This window comes from Neomonachus schauinslandi, chromosome 14 (genome assembly GCF_002201575.2).
Source record: "Neomonachus schauinslandi chromosome 14, ASM220157v2, whole genome shotgun sequence".
NCBI lineage: Eukaryota > Metazoa > Chordata > Mammalia > Carnivora > Phocidae > Neomonachus > Neomonachus schauinslandi.
In genome coordinates, this window is record NC_058416.1 from 19,846,789 (window position 1) to 19,864,374 (window position 17,586).

General features: G+C 40.1%; 1 protein-coding gene across 3 annotated transcripts in view; it reads left to right on the forward strand.

The window, feature by feature from the left end:
- Positions 1 to 6,123, forward strand: part of TCF4 (transcription factor 4) — a 353,017-nt gene extending 346,894 nt beyond the window's left edge. For 2 of the 3 annotated variants that reach the window (XM_044921066.1, XM_044921065.1), the window contains one exon: positions 68 to 3,539. The gene's annotated coding sequence lies outside the window, so the exon portion shown is untranslated. Of the gene's footprint in view, positions 1 to 67 lie in introns of all 3 variants that reach the window. The other variant, XM_021686140.2, reaches the window with a different exon arrangement.
- The last annotated feature ends 11,463 nt before the right edge of the window (positions 6,124 to 17,586 follow it).

Here is a 17,586-nt window from a genome sequence, read left to right on the forward strand (position 1 = left end):
AAATAAAACATTTACTTCTTCTGTGATAAGCGTATGAATTAATTCTCCTCTCTCTTTCCCTTCTCAGGTCCAAGCTGCCACATTGCTTCATTAATACAAGAGACCACTTCCTTAACAGCTGTATTATCTTAAACCCACATAAACACTTCTCCTTAACCCCTTTTTTTGTAATATAAGACAAGTCTGAGTAGTTATGAATCGCAGACGCAAGAGGTTTCAGCATTCCCAATTATCAAAAAACCGAAAAACACACAAAAAAAAAAAGAAAGAAAAAAGTGCAACTTGAGGGGTGACCCTCTAACATATCATTCAGAATGTGCAAAGCGGCGTGTGCAGGCTGAGACGCAGCCCAGAGACTGAATGGCAATCTTTCCACACTGTGGAACAATGCATTTGTGCCTAAACTTCTTTTGGAAAAAAAAATATAATTAATTTGTAAGTCTGAAAAAAAATATTTAATTTAAAAAATTGTAAACTTGCAATAATGAAAAAGTGTACTTCTGAAGAAAACTACATGAACGTTTTTGTTGGTATTCAAGTCAGCTAGTGTTTATAATTACTGGATATTGAATAAGGGAAGCTCGGCTGCCCTAGTAACAAAACCAGCAAACGTCCTGATGACAACGAAGTGATGACATTAGCCATTCCTTAGGGTAGGAGGAACAGATGGATCTTATAGACCTATGACAAATATATATATAAATATATATATAAATATATATTAAAAATTTAGTGACTATGGTAAGCTTTTGTTCATTTGTTTCAGACTTTTTTCTCCTGTAAAAAAATAGTACTGATTAACTTTTTTAAAAGAAAGATTTTACTGTAAATACGGATTTTTTTTTTTTTTTTTGGGTCTTATTTCTGTCCCTTTCCCTGGTTTGTTATCGTAACCTGTAGTGCCAACTCTGCTTCCGGAGGGGTAGTGCAGGATCAAATGCTGACCCTGATGTTGCTTTTCATTCATAAAATAAGTAGAAAGTTGTTTCTCCAGTCTTTTGGGAACACAGGACTTAAAAGTCACATCATGTGTAGATATTACAAGCAGCATTACCAAGACATGGCAAAAAGAGTTTGTCTGAACTGTAATGTTGCGTTTGTGACCCTATTCTGGGATTTTCAGAGGTACAAGGTTAGAATGCTACAATGTTACCACTGTGCCTTCCAATGTTTATATCATCGGAAACATAACATAATCAAAGTGGCTGTGATTTAACAAAATGATTCAAGTGTTACCTACATGTGTAGCCGAAGTAGTGTGCAGTGAGGCGTTTCTGAATACATGGTCAGATTTTTGGAAAAAAACAAAAACAAAAAAAAACAAGTAAAGTTCAAAAACCATCAAATGAGAAAATTGCAAGTAGTGTGACAGAGCTGATTGATTTTTGTTGCTTTCTTGGTTTTTTGTTTTCAAAATGGGTTTACTAAGATGTAGATGACTTAACTGCCTCCTCCTTCGTCTGAAAAATGCCAATATTCAATCATCATGCAGCATTATAACAAGCCTTATAAGTCCTAAAGCATTAAGTTGCACTTTCTTGAGGAGGGGTAGTGCAGTATTTCTCTGGCCAGTATGAATGAAGTTTATACTTAACATATTTGATAGAAACATAGATCAAGCTATGGCACAGCAACTCATCAGATAGCTAGCTTTGACGTCTGGGCACAATTGAACCAACTTCCATCGTGAATCTTTATAATGATTGACTTTGGTGTATAGTGCAGTAAACAAATAGTGCTCCTAGTTAAGTATTTGTCAGCATCCTTTTGTCTCTAACTCGTTTCTATTTTTACAGCCACACAATCTTGGCATGTATTAAGAAAAAAAATCCCTGTTCAAGTAGTTTTTCCACCTATCAGCACTGAGTAAATGCCATAAATCCATCGAAATGGTCTAAATGTTCCATCTGTTCTCCTGTTTTGCCAGTTATATAGTAATGAAATACATTTGTAAATTTTATGCAACAAACGGCAAACGTATCATTATTTTGAAATTGTGTATGTAAAAGTTATATTTTTACATGTAGACTCTTGTTATTATGTGTTTTAATACATTGTATCAGTTTTTGTTGTTTTTTTTTTTTAAACTGTGTGGTTTGAAAACGTCTCATTTAAATGAAATAGTGAGCTACAAGAATCTGAATTTTATGTTCATTTCCGAAAATGTAAGAACAAATAAGATAGTTACCACGTGGTCATCTTTTACAAACCCATAAACATTTTGATTAGCTGTGTGTGTGTGTTGAAAACTGTAAATATGTTCAGTAGCGATAAAACTAAAATACTTTGATTTGTTGATAAGTTCCTAAAATGTGGAGGTGGATTCAGACCTTAGGAGAATAGCAGAAATCAAACTTCATGAAGTTATTTTGAGGCTTGCCTGTGAAATGTACGAACAAAGGGGCTCAAAGAAGGGCATGGAAGACACCGTTGTATACTCTCCCCTCCTCCCGAACAATGGAAACTATGTGTAACTTGTTCCCTCAGTATGTTGAAGATTTCCTTTTAGTGGTACATTCTGCACTCATTTTGTATAGTCTACCAAGGCGGGTATCCCTAGGAACAATATTATAGAGGAAGCAGGTCTACTCTGATCACATTCAGGATAAGTGTACAGAAGAAAATATGGTGTTTACTCTTTAGGGAACTGGAAACACTCCCTGCATTGATGTACATTTTAAGAATGGCACTTTTGATACGTGTTATCATAAAGGTGCTTCATAGAGCTGATTTAAAGTTTTTCAAACCTGTAAGCAAAGCAAAAAAAAAAAAATTAAATTGTAGTTGATTATTTTTTAAATTGGTGCTTTATATTTTGTTCTCACTCAAACAGTAAAAGCTGCAATTTATTGTTCACCAGCTTTGACGTATTCATTACTCAGTAATGTAATACCTCTAATGTTGAATTCCCTTTGGAAATAAGCGAAAAACTTTCTAATAGCCACCAAAAGCTGCTCACTCCTTTTGCTTGGTGGAGAAACATGATCTGCACCTATACATATTAATTGGGTTGTATCCCCATTTAAAAAAAGAAGAAGAAGAAGAAGAAGAAAAGAAAGAAAGAAAAAGATGAAAAGGAATGTGGCCTTTTTAGTGTGTTTTTTCTTGTTGTTGTTTTGTAATTATCAAACCCAGGTAAGATATTGGTATCCTGCGCTGGATTTTCGAATGATACTTAGCAGAAGATAGTTAGGATTAGAGTACTATACGGAATTTCATAAGGGTCCATACTATACCGTATATCTGATGCTACTTGGGCTGGGGATCTGTCGAAGAGACGTGGACTTTAAAAGCAACTTGGAACAGTCAATCCGCCTCCACATTCAAGTAATTTATGAATATGCAGAATAGGGATCTGTTCATCTAGAAACTTTTACCATTTGTCTTCTGTGTAGCTGCAAAGGAACACTAATGTTTATACAACTGTCAGCCCACCCAGTAACACAACTGGTTCTGATTCAGTCTTCCGATTCCTTTTCGTTTTTCGCTATTTCCTATTTCCTGATTTTTTTTTTTTTATTCGTGATCTTCATTTTGATGAGGGGTTGGGGGGATGGGGAGGGAGATGAACCAAGACTCGGGGGTTAAGAGGATTTCGTCTTGGATCCAACAGGCAGAATATGATCTGTGTCCAAAAGTGAACTTGAGTCAGGAATGAGACCATTTCAGCATAAACAAGCACAAAAATTTAGTCTGCTGGCTGACTGGAAACAAAAAAAAAAAAAAAAAAAAAAGGTCAAGATGGAATATGATGAATTCCAACACAATGGGGCACCAAGGCCTTTAGGCCTCTCTTTTTATTTTGCTTTGGTTTTGTTTGTTTTTCTTTAGAGACATGCTCTTTCTCATGGGACTTGAAGTGGACTCATGTGTGTGCAGTGCGGTTTTGCCATACTCATTTCAAGTATTATAGACATATGTAATGGTGAAAATATATGAACTGTGGCCTTTTTCATTCTTGTTACTTGTGATGCAATTAAGTGAAGATAAGAAAAAAAAAAAGCAGAGATTTACCATGTATCAGTGCCTGGCTTTTTGTTATAAAGCTTTGTTTGTCTAGTGCTCTTTTTGCTATAAAATAGACTGTAGTACACCCTAGTAGGAAAAAAACTAAATTTAAAAATAAAAAATATATTTGGCTTATTTTTCGCAGGAGCAATCCTTTTATACCATGAATATTACAAAAAAAATTGTCAGATTCTGAATATTTCTTCTTTGTAGATTTTTGGAATCATTATGAGTAAAAGTTTGTTACTTTATTTTACTATTTAAAAGATGTTATTTTACCATGTGTTACTGAGATGAAACTGTATGGTAGCCTTTTTTTGTTTTTTGTTTTTTGTTTTTATTTTTTGTTTTCGTTTTGTTTTTTTAGTTGTAGGTCGCAGCGGGGAAATTTTTTGCGACTGTACACATAGCTGCAGCATTAAAAACTAAAAAAAAAAAAAATTGTTAAAAAAAGAAAAAAAGGGAAAACATTTCAAAAAAAAAAGATAAAACAGTTACACCTTGTTTTCAATGTGTGGCTGAGTGCCTCGATTTTTTCATGTTTTTGGTGTATTTCTGATTTGTAGAAGTGTCCAAACAGGTTGTGTGCTGGAATTCCTTCAAGACTAAAACAAACCCAGCTTGGTCTAGGCCATTACCTGTTTCCCATCTGTAGTTACTCGATGAAGTCATGTACATGACCGGTCTGTAGCAATAAATGTGCCATTTTTATAAACTGTTTCTGACACTTGTTTCATTTCATTTTGCATTGTCCATATAGCCCTGATTCTCTTCTGTCAGTAGAACCACATCTATATTTCATTTTCCAAGTGTTGGAGGTATTGACGGCTTAACAAACAAAACATACAAAAAAAAAAAAAAAATTAACAAAAACAAATTGAAAAGCAAAGCACATGATTGACCAAGGAAGAGATGCCCTTAATGAAAATGGAACGGGATGCATGCAAAACAAAAAGAAAACTGTCTAGAGGATTAACTAATTGAAGGAATATAATTAATGTGCGTGTAACACTGAAGCTATGCATTTGAAGAGCTCTGAACTGTGCCAGTGTTTCTGGTTACACTGCGGCTTTGCTAAGTCAGGTCAGCCTTAACCACTCGGATCAGTTGGTCGACTGTTTGGCAGAACCTTCTCAGCTCAATCTTTTCAGTTAAAAATCTAAGATGATTTATTTTGCATCACTTTGTGAAGAGCTGGATATTGTTAACCACAGTTAATCTTACACTGTATTTATACTTTCTCAAACTATATCCACCCCACCACTTCTGGTTGACTCTCTTGACTCGTAATCCAGATGTAAACAACCAGATGTGTGGATTTTTTTTTCCTAAACTTGTACAAACTGACGCGTGTCACCTATGATGGGAGGGAAAAAAAATGTACAGATTAAAATTATTCAGTGTTATGTACTGTTAATATTTTTGTAGAATGGACATCAATCTACTTGGCAAGACTTGGAGGCTGTTTCAACATTGCATTGTAGAAATGTAAAGTAATGTATGCAATGGAAAGGAAAGCCTGTGGTAGATGAGCACTCCATAGCAGAATGTTCTAATCGAGTACGTGGTATTTGGGGATGTCTCCATATTGCTCTTGTATTCTTTCTAATGGAGTTTAGTGACTAGTTTACCTGAAGGAAAATGTTATAACGCCATTTGGTTCACATGTGAAGTGCCCTCCATAGCCAAATGTTGGGATTTTTTTTTTCTTTTTGGTTGGACTGTTTGCAGATATTTAAATTTTATGAAATTTCCAAAGATTTCAGTTGATAACCCCTTTTTTTTCCTTCCAAATGATTTGAGATGTTCTTATGTTCTTACTGTGTGTTTTAAATATATATAAAAGAGCCACAAGCATTTAGTCTTTTAGTTATTATATTTGACCATATAACTAAAAAGGGGGGGAAATGAGTCTGGGCACCACTTCAGTGTCTGTTATATAGCCTATTAACATTATGTTTTATTTAAAAGGACCACATTAAACATTAAACTTCAACTCTGGTTCATTTTTCAAAGGGAAGTTAAATTGCTGGAGAAACTAAAATATTATCCAAAAGCTAAGAAGATCCCTACAATGTTAGAAATGGAGAAGGGAAGATATCCAAATGAACTGAAATAGGGAATCACTTTTTGTCTTGTAATCGGATCCACTCATATAAAACCAAGTGAAATTTTTATTCTAAGCTTCAATTGTAGACACTTTTCTCTTGACTAACAGCCTAAGATGTTACATTTGTGAGCCATCTTTAAAGGAGACCATGAAAACAACCACAAAAACTGGTGAGCTTCTTAGATCCAAATCACTCCCAGGACCACACGTTTAAATTGCACTTGGGACCCTTAATGCTCCACCAGCCAGAAGATCTCATGTTCAATAAGACATGCTCCTACTTCAAACTAGTTACAAGCCCACATGTTCATTGGTCATAGCATGTGTTATAAAGAAATATGGCCAGTTTGGGAGAATTAAAAGGGCAAGGAAAGCCCGGGTTACCTTGGTATTTCTGAGAGATCCTTTAAATTGTGAAGGTTTGATGAGCAAATATGGCCTCAGATCTTCAGGCAAGGAGGACTCAGGGCCACAGCTGGGAAGAACACTAGTTATGAGCTTAAGTACACTGAGGGGCAGCCTTAGAAATACATTGGGTGCTGTGGGGTCAAAACAGTCAATCAGGCGACATTACCTAGGTATTTTCTTTGAATGCTAGACATTAGGTGACTGAATTTATACCTAAATAGAGCAGGTGTCTTATAGTTTAGGCTTTTTGCCATGGAAGGTGTGGGTCTAAAGCAGTGCTTCTTGACATTTTTGAGTTGAGGACCCTTTAAAGATGAATGAAACCCTGTATAGAGAAAAGTATATACATACGCAGTATCATATTCAGTTTTAAGGTGTTGATGAATCTCTCCAGAATCTAGGCACGGACATTTGTTCATGGATCCTAACTTAAGAAAATCTGGTATCTGGTAACTAAAGCTTCAGTGCCTGAACAAGGAATAGAACCAATCCCATTTACCTTGATTGGGGTGGCTGAGCTTAACCAGAACTGGACGGGTGTCTGGCTTTACTGGTTGAAAGAAAGACCCTTTGTGTAACACAGAAAATAATACAGTCCTCATTCACATCTGTTACACTATATTTAGAAGTCAAATGGCTTTGACGTTGGCATGAACATTTTTGTAAGAGGAAGCAGAAACTTGCCAAGTGCAAAGTGAAAATGCTCATGCAGAATCAGACCTGCTGGCTTGAGATTTTTGATGGTAACCAGCCCATGGGTGAGGAACTCTTGTTCTTAAGCAAAAATAACAAAATTTTAAAGAATAGGGAGACTTGGTTTTTGAAGGGAATTGTTTTATTTTGCATATCCTTATTTGTGAATTGGGTTAGGCCATTTTAAAGACAAAGCAATGAAGTCCATGTGATATGCTGAAGTCCTCAAAGCTAAAACAAACCTCCAGTCTCCTGACTTTGAGCCCATTGGTCCCTCCCAAATGACCAGTTTGGCTTCACATTTTAACATGACCCCCACCCCCCCCACCGGCTGTATCCAGGTACATTATTTTATTTGTTTTGCTTTCATCTTTCCTGCTGCCTTTTCACGAAATTTTTTTTATAGGAGAGTTTCTAAACTTCCCCACAGTTCTCATTTTCAACCTTGTATTACAAATTGTTAGGATATAACTAGATGTGAGAATAAGAGACTGCTAGCCAAACTAAAATTTGCACTCTGGCCCACTTTTTTTAAAATAAACTTTCTATTCTGGAATGACTTTAGATTTACAGAACAGTTGCAAAGATAATACATAGCATTCCCATAAACCCTTCACCCAGCTTCTCCTAATGGTAAAATGTTACATAACCATGACACATTTTTCAAAACTAAAAAATTAACATTACTACTTTATTTGAATTTCATCAGTTTTTCACTAGTATCCCTTTTCTGTCCCAAAATTTAATCCAAGATCTTACTTAGCTGCGGGGTCTGGCCCACTTTGAGTCTGAGTGCTAACAAAGGCAGCATAACTGGACCTTGCACAGAGTCTCATGGTATCAGGGTCTTATCAAAGTGAGTAACATCCACACAACACCCAACTGAGTTATAGTAAAAAATCAGCTGACTCACCTTTTACAGTTCCTCTCATTTATTGCCTTCTCTCAGAAACCCATCCCTCTTTGATGACAGGTCGTGAGCAGTAAGAAGACAGGTAGAAAGACAGAGTAAGGGGAGATGTACAGTACCCACAAACTGAAAAGTTTAAATAGGGAATCATACATGATTCATTTATCAATGAATTTGTCACTGGGTAATGATTGGGTCAAAAGCACTAGGGGAGCTAAAAGGTAACTGTCCCTATCTTTAAGACATCCAGTTGGAAGACAACAGATGCATCCATGTTACCAGCAGTAATTTCCATGCGGCTGGAGCAAACCAGCCTGGGGAGTCATGGAGAGAGGCACTGGGGCGGGTTCCACAGTGGACAGGACATCTGTCAAAATGACCTTGAGATGTGAGGTGCATTTTGACAGGCAGAGCAGATTTAAAACACCAGCAAGCCTTTTGGGGCTGTGAAGAAGTAGAATTGTAGGAACACGGTTTTGGTAGCTTAAACCATGACAACGTAGTTTTCAAATTTGCATCACCTTCCCATCGCTCAAACAAGAATACCTGGAAACCCTTGGTTGACCATTCTGGTCTACAGAATTATTCAGGGTTTGTGTGTGCACAGCCCTGTCAGTGAGGAAGAGCAGAAGTGACCATAACCTCCCAATGGATGGCTCTGAGAATCTGGAGGAGACTCTAGGCCAACCTGCAGATCTTACAGAAAAGGCAGTGATGCCCTGGGAACTCAGTACTCCAATCCCCAGAGCTCTTAGCAATCTGCCATTTTGTCAATAAAACAGTGCTCTTGCCCTCCAGAAGCCCACACCCCACGGGCGTGGATAAGGAACAAATATAACAAAAGGGGACTGTAGACACATAGAATGAGGAAAACTAGGACGTGGTTGATGCTAGAAAGTTTGCTGGGGATGACACAGGGTCTGATGGCCAGATGGAGGGAGGGAAGGATGGATTCAATGGGGGAAGTCTTCCTGAAGTTGGTGAAAAGCAGTGGGGGATGGAAAACATGCAGTTTGCTATAGAGGGCATTTTAGCTGTGGGCTCTGCGTTAGGAACATGTTGGGAGTGGATTTCCAAAGGGTGGTAAGCCAAGGATGCCTGGATGAAAAGATCCTTTGGGATGAGGCAATGCTATCATTACTATTTTATTAATTTTTACCAAGCCTTGTTCTAAAAGGCATTTGAGGCCACACTGATGATCATTAGCAACAACAAGGTGAGAAAAGCTTTCCTTTCTTTCCCACTACCACAACTATAAGCTAGCTGCTCAACCCCTTAACCACATCATACCACTTAGAAGATAAATACTGTTGAACAAGTCACTTCACTTCACTCATTACCCTCACCTATGAAATGGGGGCTCATTGTACCTGCATCTTGGAGTAAATATTATAATGTATGTGGTATGCTTCATCCAATGTTGGCACACAGAAAACATCAATGCAGTATATAGAAATTGAGTGACATATAAATATTCGTGCATCCATGCTTGGATCATAGGACTGCAGCATTGGCCTCTATTTGCAGCTTCCTGCCCTGGCCCTCTCTCTCATTCTTCCCTCATAGGCAGCAAAGTTATCTGGATCATGCTGTGCATGTTCCCAGAATCTATGACTTCTCATTTTCTCTTGCACCTAATGAAACACCTGGCTAGCTAGTGTTAGAAAAATCTGGAAACAGAAAGAGCTATCTTACAGGGAGTATGTTCAAGCAGAGGCTTAACTTAGTGACGGCTCTGTTTTCCAAAAGGACAGCACTTCCACAAACATGATTTCATTAAGCCTCGTGGCAAACCTAAGAAATCAGCGTTACCATCCACATCTTAAAAAAAGAGCAAGCAAGGCTCTGAGGGTTGTGGTGGGTGCAAGTAACCCAGGCCAGAGTTATCACAGGCAAATCTGGGTCTGTTTGATGTCAAAGTCCACAGACATTTCACCCGCCCACAGCTGCTGAAATTGTCTGGAGTTGGGATGGGTTCATTGGCTAGATCACAATGTGTCTAATGCCCTTCCGAATTTGGAACATGGCTCCACTTGTGGGATTGCAGGTCCGCTGCCACGCTTTCTACTGATGTTCTTCTGTTCTACTCCGCTTCTGTAGGCTTTACCTCAACCAGACGACCCAGTACCCCCAAAAGCCTGCACATTCCTGAGCCTTTACTCATCCCAGGGCTCCTTCTCTTCATCTTTAATTCAAACACATCATTTCCATTGTCTGGATTCTTCTTAAGATCATCCCATTAACTTAAAAAAAATTAATGAACATCTGGGGATCATAGATCAAAACCACTGTGTTGGGTGCTGGGAAGAAAGCAAACTTGTTAGCACAAGAACCTTGAAATCCCTTGTAGAGATAAAGAATAAAAACAAACATAAATGAAAAGGGAAACCATTGGAACCTTTGAACACTTCCTTGAGACCAGAATGTGCATCAAAAAACACATATTTCAACAAACTAAATAATAAAAAATAACACTTCTCTCCTCCAAAACCAGTTCGTGTTTTTTTTTAAATTCACATAATTCTGTAACCTGGGTATTACTATTATCCCCACGTCACAGATGAAGACACTGAGGCCAGGAGGCGCTGTTAGGTAAACGACAGGTAGGCAATATTGGGAGCCAGACTGATCCTGAAATCAGCCGAAATTTTGTTGTGTGATTTGGTTGCTGGAAATACTAAGCAACTTACTTTCACAGTCATTCAATGAGGTTTACAGAAAGACACAAAGCCCACGGCATTAGATCAAGTTACTAAGATCATGCTTCCAGGAAGTGAGCAAGACGGGATTAAAGGCAGAACCACCTGACACCAAATTCACCGTGCAGTGCCCTAAACCACACTGTCTTTCCGGAGGGAAGCATGAAGCGAAGGGGACAAGAGAGCAGATATCACAGCCCGTGGCCCAAGGAGGACATCATTTTGGTGAACAGATCACAAGGAGTTAATCCTCAGAAGCATCCAGGGCAAGAGGGTCTCAATAAAGACGTGTCCATTCATCCCTCTGCCAGCACGTAGAATAATGTGGAAGCTCCTCTTTGTGAATCACTGGAGGCCAGACAGCTAATGGCCCAGCCTGCAGGAAAAGCAAGGTCTCCTCACAACTTCCCTGGGGAACTTTCCAAGTGAAATCTTTCATTAGGTGCCCCATTATCATACTATTTTAAAAGGTCACTGCAGCCTGGAACCGGACAGATCAAATGTGTATTAATTCCTCAAACCTCTGGCGAGCACCTGCTGTGGAAGTGTTGGGTATGCGACCGTGATCAAGGGATAACCCTCGCCTAGAGGTTGCCGGGCAGGAGGAGAGATGCTGGGGGGGAAGGGTCACAGACGGGAGGGCTGGAGGGCGGGGTGGGGGGCAGATACTGGGGTGGGGGTGAGGGGACAGAAGTTAGAAAGAAGAGAAATGTTCAATAGTGGAGATATGCCTGCAGTGCTTTGAGTGTGCAGAAGAGGGGCTGGAGACCGAGGAAGGAGCAGGAAGTCATTCGAGAAGACTTCCCTTGTAGATACCTGGAACTGATAGAGGGCAAGGCTCTGCATGACTGGGTGCTTACTGGCGTAGAACATTTTAGTCAAAATCAGGAGTATAATGGATTGGCTTGTTGTTTCTAACTGTGCTAGAGAGCTTGGGAAAAAGAAAAGGAGGGACTAAGAGCTTTAAATGCGCAGCTCAACATCTACCTAGGGGATCTGAAAGCTTTTCCTGCTGCCCTGAAAGCTATGCTTTCTTCTTCTGTAGCCCAAGATCTCATTTGAAAAACAAAAGGAAGTCTAATCCTTCAGGTAGCTGAATTACAAAGTGAATGAATTTCCAACCTCTAGCCAGGGGTCTCTTGTTAAAGTTAGGGCATCGATTGAGAAGGAAAGGGATCCTGGAAATTGGGATGGAGATATACTGGGGTGGAGGGATTGGGACATACTGGGATGGGGGTATGGAGACATATTGGGCTGGGGGGATGGGGACATGCTAGGACGGAGGGAATGGGGATTCTTGGGATGGGGGATGGGGAGATGGGGACATACTGGGAATGGGGGGTGGGGATTCTTAGGATGGGGGGATAGGGATTCCTGGGATGGGGAGATGGAGACATACTGGGGTATGGGATGGGGACATACTGGGATAAGGGCATTCTGAGGAAGCTAGGGACTTTGAACTCCTAGGCTCCTAGGCTAGTCATCCCTTGCCTGAAGAATGTATAATGGCCCTCCTTGAGGAAGTTGCCTTCAAGGCCCTGCTGATACTCAGAACCTAACTGTACCACCTTTTTTGCTTTGAAACATACAACTAGACTCAAACTCGAGGTGGTCCCAAGGGTACACTGTGACCCATTAATCAGTGTCATACACACGAAAGGAATTTGATGATTTTTGCCAAATTATATTGACAGAAACCCATGTGTAGGAAGGGGTCATAAGGCTGTGGGATCCAGGAAGAAGGGATATGTAATCAGGCCAAAGTTATTGCTCTGGGCTCAGTAAACAGAGAATCCAGATTCAGTGTTAAGTTCCACAGGCTAGGAATGGCTCTTGCAGTTTGCTTGGTTGGCTGACTAAAACATGGACCCAGAGTAGGCCTACACGAAATGAAGTTCAAATGGCAGAGCTTCCTTGGTACCCTGCAGAGGAAGGTATCCAAAAGCTTAGGGAGATTGGAATGCTAGTGTGGGTTTAATCATGTCAAATCTATTCACCTCCTCCGGGAGGGTCCAAAGGACATGACCTTCACCATAGCATTAAGAAATACATGTCTGGGGCGCCTGGGTGGCTCAGATGGTTAAGCGTCTGCCTTCAGCTCAGGTAATGATCCCAGCGTCCTGGGATCGAGTCCCGCATCGGGCTCCCTGCTCCTTGGGAGCCTGCTTCTCCCTCTGCCTCTCTCTCTCTCTCTGTCTCTCATGAATAAATAAATAAAATCTTTAAAAAAAAAAAAAAGAAAGAAAGAAATACATGTCTGTGACCTATGCCTCAGCATCATCCAAAGAATGGGGATGACGGGATCCAGGGGTGACCAGGGCCAGGTGAGGTGGACCTGGTCACTATAGTGGACCGTGGAGTCAAGGCAGTAATCAGAACGGTCTGACTCACAGAGACCCAAGGTACTGGCTAGTTCATTGTGGTGCCCCTAGGAGAGAGACGGACAGGCAATCTGCCAGATTCGGACATGATCTGCGTAAGCGGGAATGTGCTGAGTCTGGGAGACTGAAGCCTGAGCTGAATCACCAGAATAGTCAGAGTCACTCAATCAGCTCCCAGATTGAAGCCAGTCCAGCGACTGGGAGCGCTGAGAATAGAGAGCAGCCAGAGAAGGGGCCCTGCCACCCTGCCAAGAGTCATACCATCACTCTTCCTCCAAACCCATATTAACCCAAAGTGATTTTTTTTTTTGTATAGTGTAATCTGTTATTATTTGGAAGATCTTCATGGTGTAAAGAACCAATAAATCAAATGACCGATGCATGATGTTATATATTCATGAATGAGTAAAAGATTTGTTCAAAGTGCAAGACAGACGCCTGGATTTTAATGTAACAGAATATAGAAGTTCACTGATATGGCTTCAGAATCCATAAAGCAGCTAAACTTTAAGATCTCTTACTTGTCAAGTTTTGGTATAGTACCAAAAGAGAATATCCGCAATTATTTGAGAAGGCTTTAAATACCCTTCCCTTTTTGAATTACATATCTGTGAGGCTGGATTTTCAACCAAAAACAACAGCCTGCAACAGATTGAAATCAGAAGCCGACATGAGAATCCAGCTGCCTTCTATTCAGTCAGAAATTAATGAGGTTTCCAAATACGTAAAATAATACTGCTCTTCTAATTTTTTTTGTTTTGTAAAATGTTATTTTCCATTTAAAACTTGGCTGCTCTAAAGATTTTTTAAAATTCTTAGTTTTAATTTCTAATATGGTAAGTGTACTAAAGGTTATTATAATCCACATGAATGATAGCACTTTGGGGTCCTCAGTAATCTTGAAGAGTGATTGTGAGCAGGGATGGGACTCCTGGGTGGCACAGTGGGTTAAGTGTCTGACTCTTGATTTGGACTCAGGTCATGATCTCAGGGTCCTGATCTCAGGGTGGTGGGATCGAGCCCCTCTTCAGGCCCACGCCCAGCCTGCTTGAGATTCTCTGCCTCTCCCTCTCACTGTGCCCCCTCGCCCTGCTCACAAACTCTCTCAAATAAATAAATAAATAAATAAAATCTTTTTTAAAAAAATGTGAGGAGTGCTGCCCTAGATCACCCACCCTCAGTTAAGTATATAAAAGTAACTGAAGAAGACCAAGGGCCAACTGGGCAACTCCTAATTTAAGGAGGGCAGCTCATTTCTCATGCCAAAAATGTCCCCGTATTAGTCCACTTGGGCTTCTGTGAGAAGGTGATTTATAACAAGAAATATATATTTGGTCTTTGTCCGTTTCTGGCACTGAGCTCCAAAAACCCTTGGAATTTCCTGAGGGATGAGCATGGTAAAAGTATCTTTTGTTTTGTTCATGAGGTGACTTTGGGAATGCCCCCTGGTTACCTGAGGGGGGTTGCCCGGGGAGTCAAGCATGTGATTGGAAGGTTGGAACTTTTGGTCCCACCCCTGGCATGGCAGGAAGGGAGGGGAGCTGGAGAGTGAATCAGTCACCCCTGGCCAATGATTTAATCAATAATAGCTCTGTAATGAGCCCTCCATAAGAACCCAGAAGGACAAGCTTTGGAGAACTTCCAGGTTGGTGAGCACAGGGTGATTCGGGGACAATGGCGCACTCAGAGAGGGCCTGGAAGCTCCGAGCTATCTTCCCCACATACCTTGCCCATACCTTGCCTCCCACATCTCTCCCATATGTCTTCCATCTGGTTTCTGAGCTATAGCCTTTTGTAATAAACCAGTAATCTAGTAAGTGAAACATTTCTCCGAGTTGTTTGAGCTGCTCTAGCAAATTAAACCCAAAGAGGTCCATTTCTAGCTGGTGGGTCCAAAGCGCAGGTGACAACACGGGCTTGTGACTGGCCTCTGGAGGGTTAAACGTGAGGGGGCAGTCTTGGGAGACCGAGCCCTTCACCTGTGGAATCTGTGGCTCTCTCCACGTGGTGCTCAGATTGAGCTGAACTGTAGGATAGAGTAGTCAACAACCAACACCAGCTTCTAGAAATGGAAACGAGGCCACGTCAGACCACAGAGCAGCCAGGTAACTGCGCTGCCCGTGTGATCCCGGATGAGACCAGCAGATCAACCTCCCACCTGAGACCAGCCCAAATTACTGACCCACCGAATTAGGAGCAAAATGATTGTCCTGTTACGCATAAAGGAGGAGGGTGGTTTCTTATGCAGCAATTAATAACTGAGACAGTACCTTTGCACATCTTTTTAAGGTGACATCTTTAATCTTGTGTCATAAATTTAAAATAAATTCAAAAGCATAAAATTTCTGACCTACTAGAAATATAGGCATTTTGAAGTAAAACAATTGTATCATTCTTTTAAATTTATCTAACAGAATTTAAATGTAATAGCAATTTAATATCCATACCAGGCCTCTAAAAATTATTCAACAAGCTCTTATTTAACAGAAGGTAAATTTTATGTCATACTTTTTCTCCTTAAACTCCTATTTCCATTCCACTTCTGCTCCATAACTTTTGCCTAATGTAACATATTTTTATACTTAAAAGTCTTTATCACCCTGTCAAACACATCTGCATCAGGAATGTGTATAAAATTGAAGTTTATTTTTATTTCATGTTACCAGAATGTTCTAATAGTTTAATAAAATTATTCTAGACTGAGCTATTATTACAATTGTTAGTGCACAGCTAAGCGAAACATCATAAATGCAGTACAAATATTGATAAATAATTATTAGACATAAAAAGTAAAACCCAGAATCCATGGGAAAAGCATCTCTAATGAAATAGGAGGACGTTTCTTTTTTCCTCTAGCCTTTCTGGGTCTGAGGATGAATATTCCTTCTTGCTTTAACAGACAAGTCTGAGCATTAACTCCATCCCTACTTTTTGTCTTGGAGTCAGTCGTGGGAACCGAGAAATCTTTTTCACCTGAAGACCTGGGTGGGAATGGCAGGCATTTTGGTACGGCAGCATCCCTCAGCCTCTGAGCTCCTTTGAGAGATGTGAGGATCTATCATCAAAAATTACATCTAATGATCTCTCAGCTGACAATTCGATTAGGTCTCCTTCAGCGGTGATGAAGGTGCAGAATTGGCAACCACCTGATTTGTAAAAGCATTTTGTACCCGCTCATTAGCGTCTTTCATATTTCTCGTTTCTGGGAAATAGACCAAAAAGGCTTTACCAAGTCTTATGGAACAACTACCAGTAATTATACCTGTTCCTCTGCCACTCGTTTATCCTCAGAACAAGTTGAGAAAATGGTAATGTTGTTAATGTCAATACACCTTAGTCAATATGATCTTGTTGACTTAAAAAGTGCTCTTATTTTAAGAAATGCTTTAAGTATCTTTTCTCCATGACCCTGGAGCTCAGAGAAAGAAAGAAGAAAGAAAGAAAGAAAGAAAGAAAGAAAGAAAGAAAGAAAGAACCCACCGTGTGAGCTAATAAAATCTACTTTTCTTGTAAAATTCCATCAGCAAAACCAAACCTACTTTCAGACAAAAATTTTTTTATTTCATTTTTCAACTCAAATAAAAGTGTCCCCAGAACAACCATCTCTCTCTTCAATTTTAATTCTCAGAAGAAAGACAGGCCTAGTCTTGCTATGAGCCTTTAGGATTTGTTTCTGACACACCCCTTGCTTGCCTTCATAAAACACTCTCTCCCAGGGGCCCTGCATTCTCCATTTGTCCCTTTGCTGACTCATGCTCTGAAGGGATTTACACTCCAGAGCCACGCACCAAGGTAAGACCAAATGGTCCACTTCATTTCGTGAATTGTAAGAATTGGGTTAGGAAATGACTGTTGGCCGACAGGCACGTGCTCAGGCAAAATGGACACATAGCAAATTGGAGGATTTGGGAAAATCATCTCTCATTACTCTGCCCGCATGCATGTGCCTTGGAACATTTTCATACACTTGAGTAAACTTGTAGAGTGAGTCCAACACATCTTGGTTCCAATGTGTCTGTTGAGCCTGTTATCAGCCAGAGACAGTGCTTTGAAAACAATTGTGGGAAGGTAGACAAGTCTGTTTGTTTTCGGTCTTCCTGGGGTAATATGAGTGCACAAAAGAGGCCTCAAAAATCAGGGAAGACTGCTTGGAGGAAGCAAGTGCTGAGCTGAATCTGGAAATCTAAGTTTTTAATGATCCCAGCTGATTCTTATGCTCACTGAAATTTGAGAGCTACTGCTATTGGATACAAGACCTTGAAATTAACAGAGAAGTCAGTTCTGCTGTTACTAACATCCACATTTCATGGGACCCTGAGTGGGATAAGTGGTTTCCAGCCTGACTCCAAGGCAGAGGTCAGTACAATTCAACTTTAA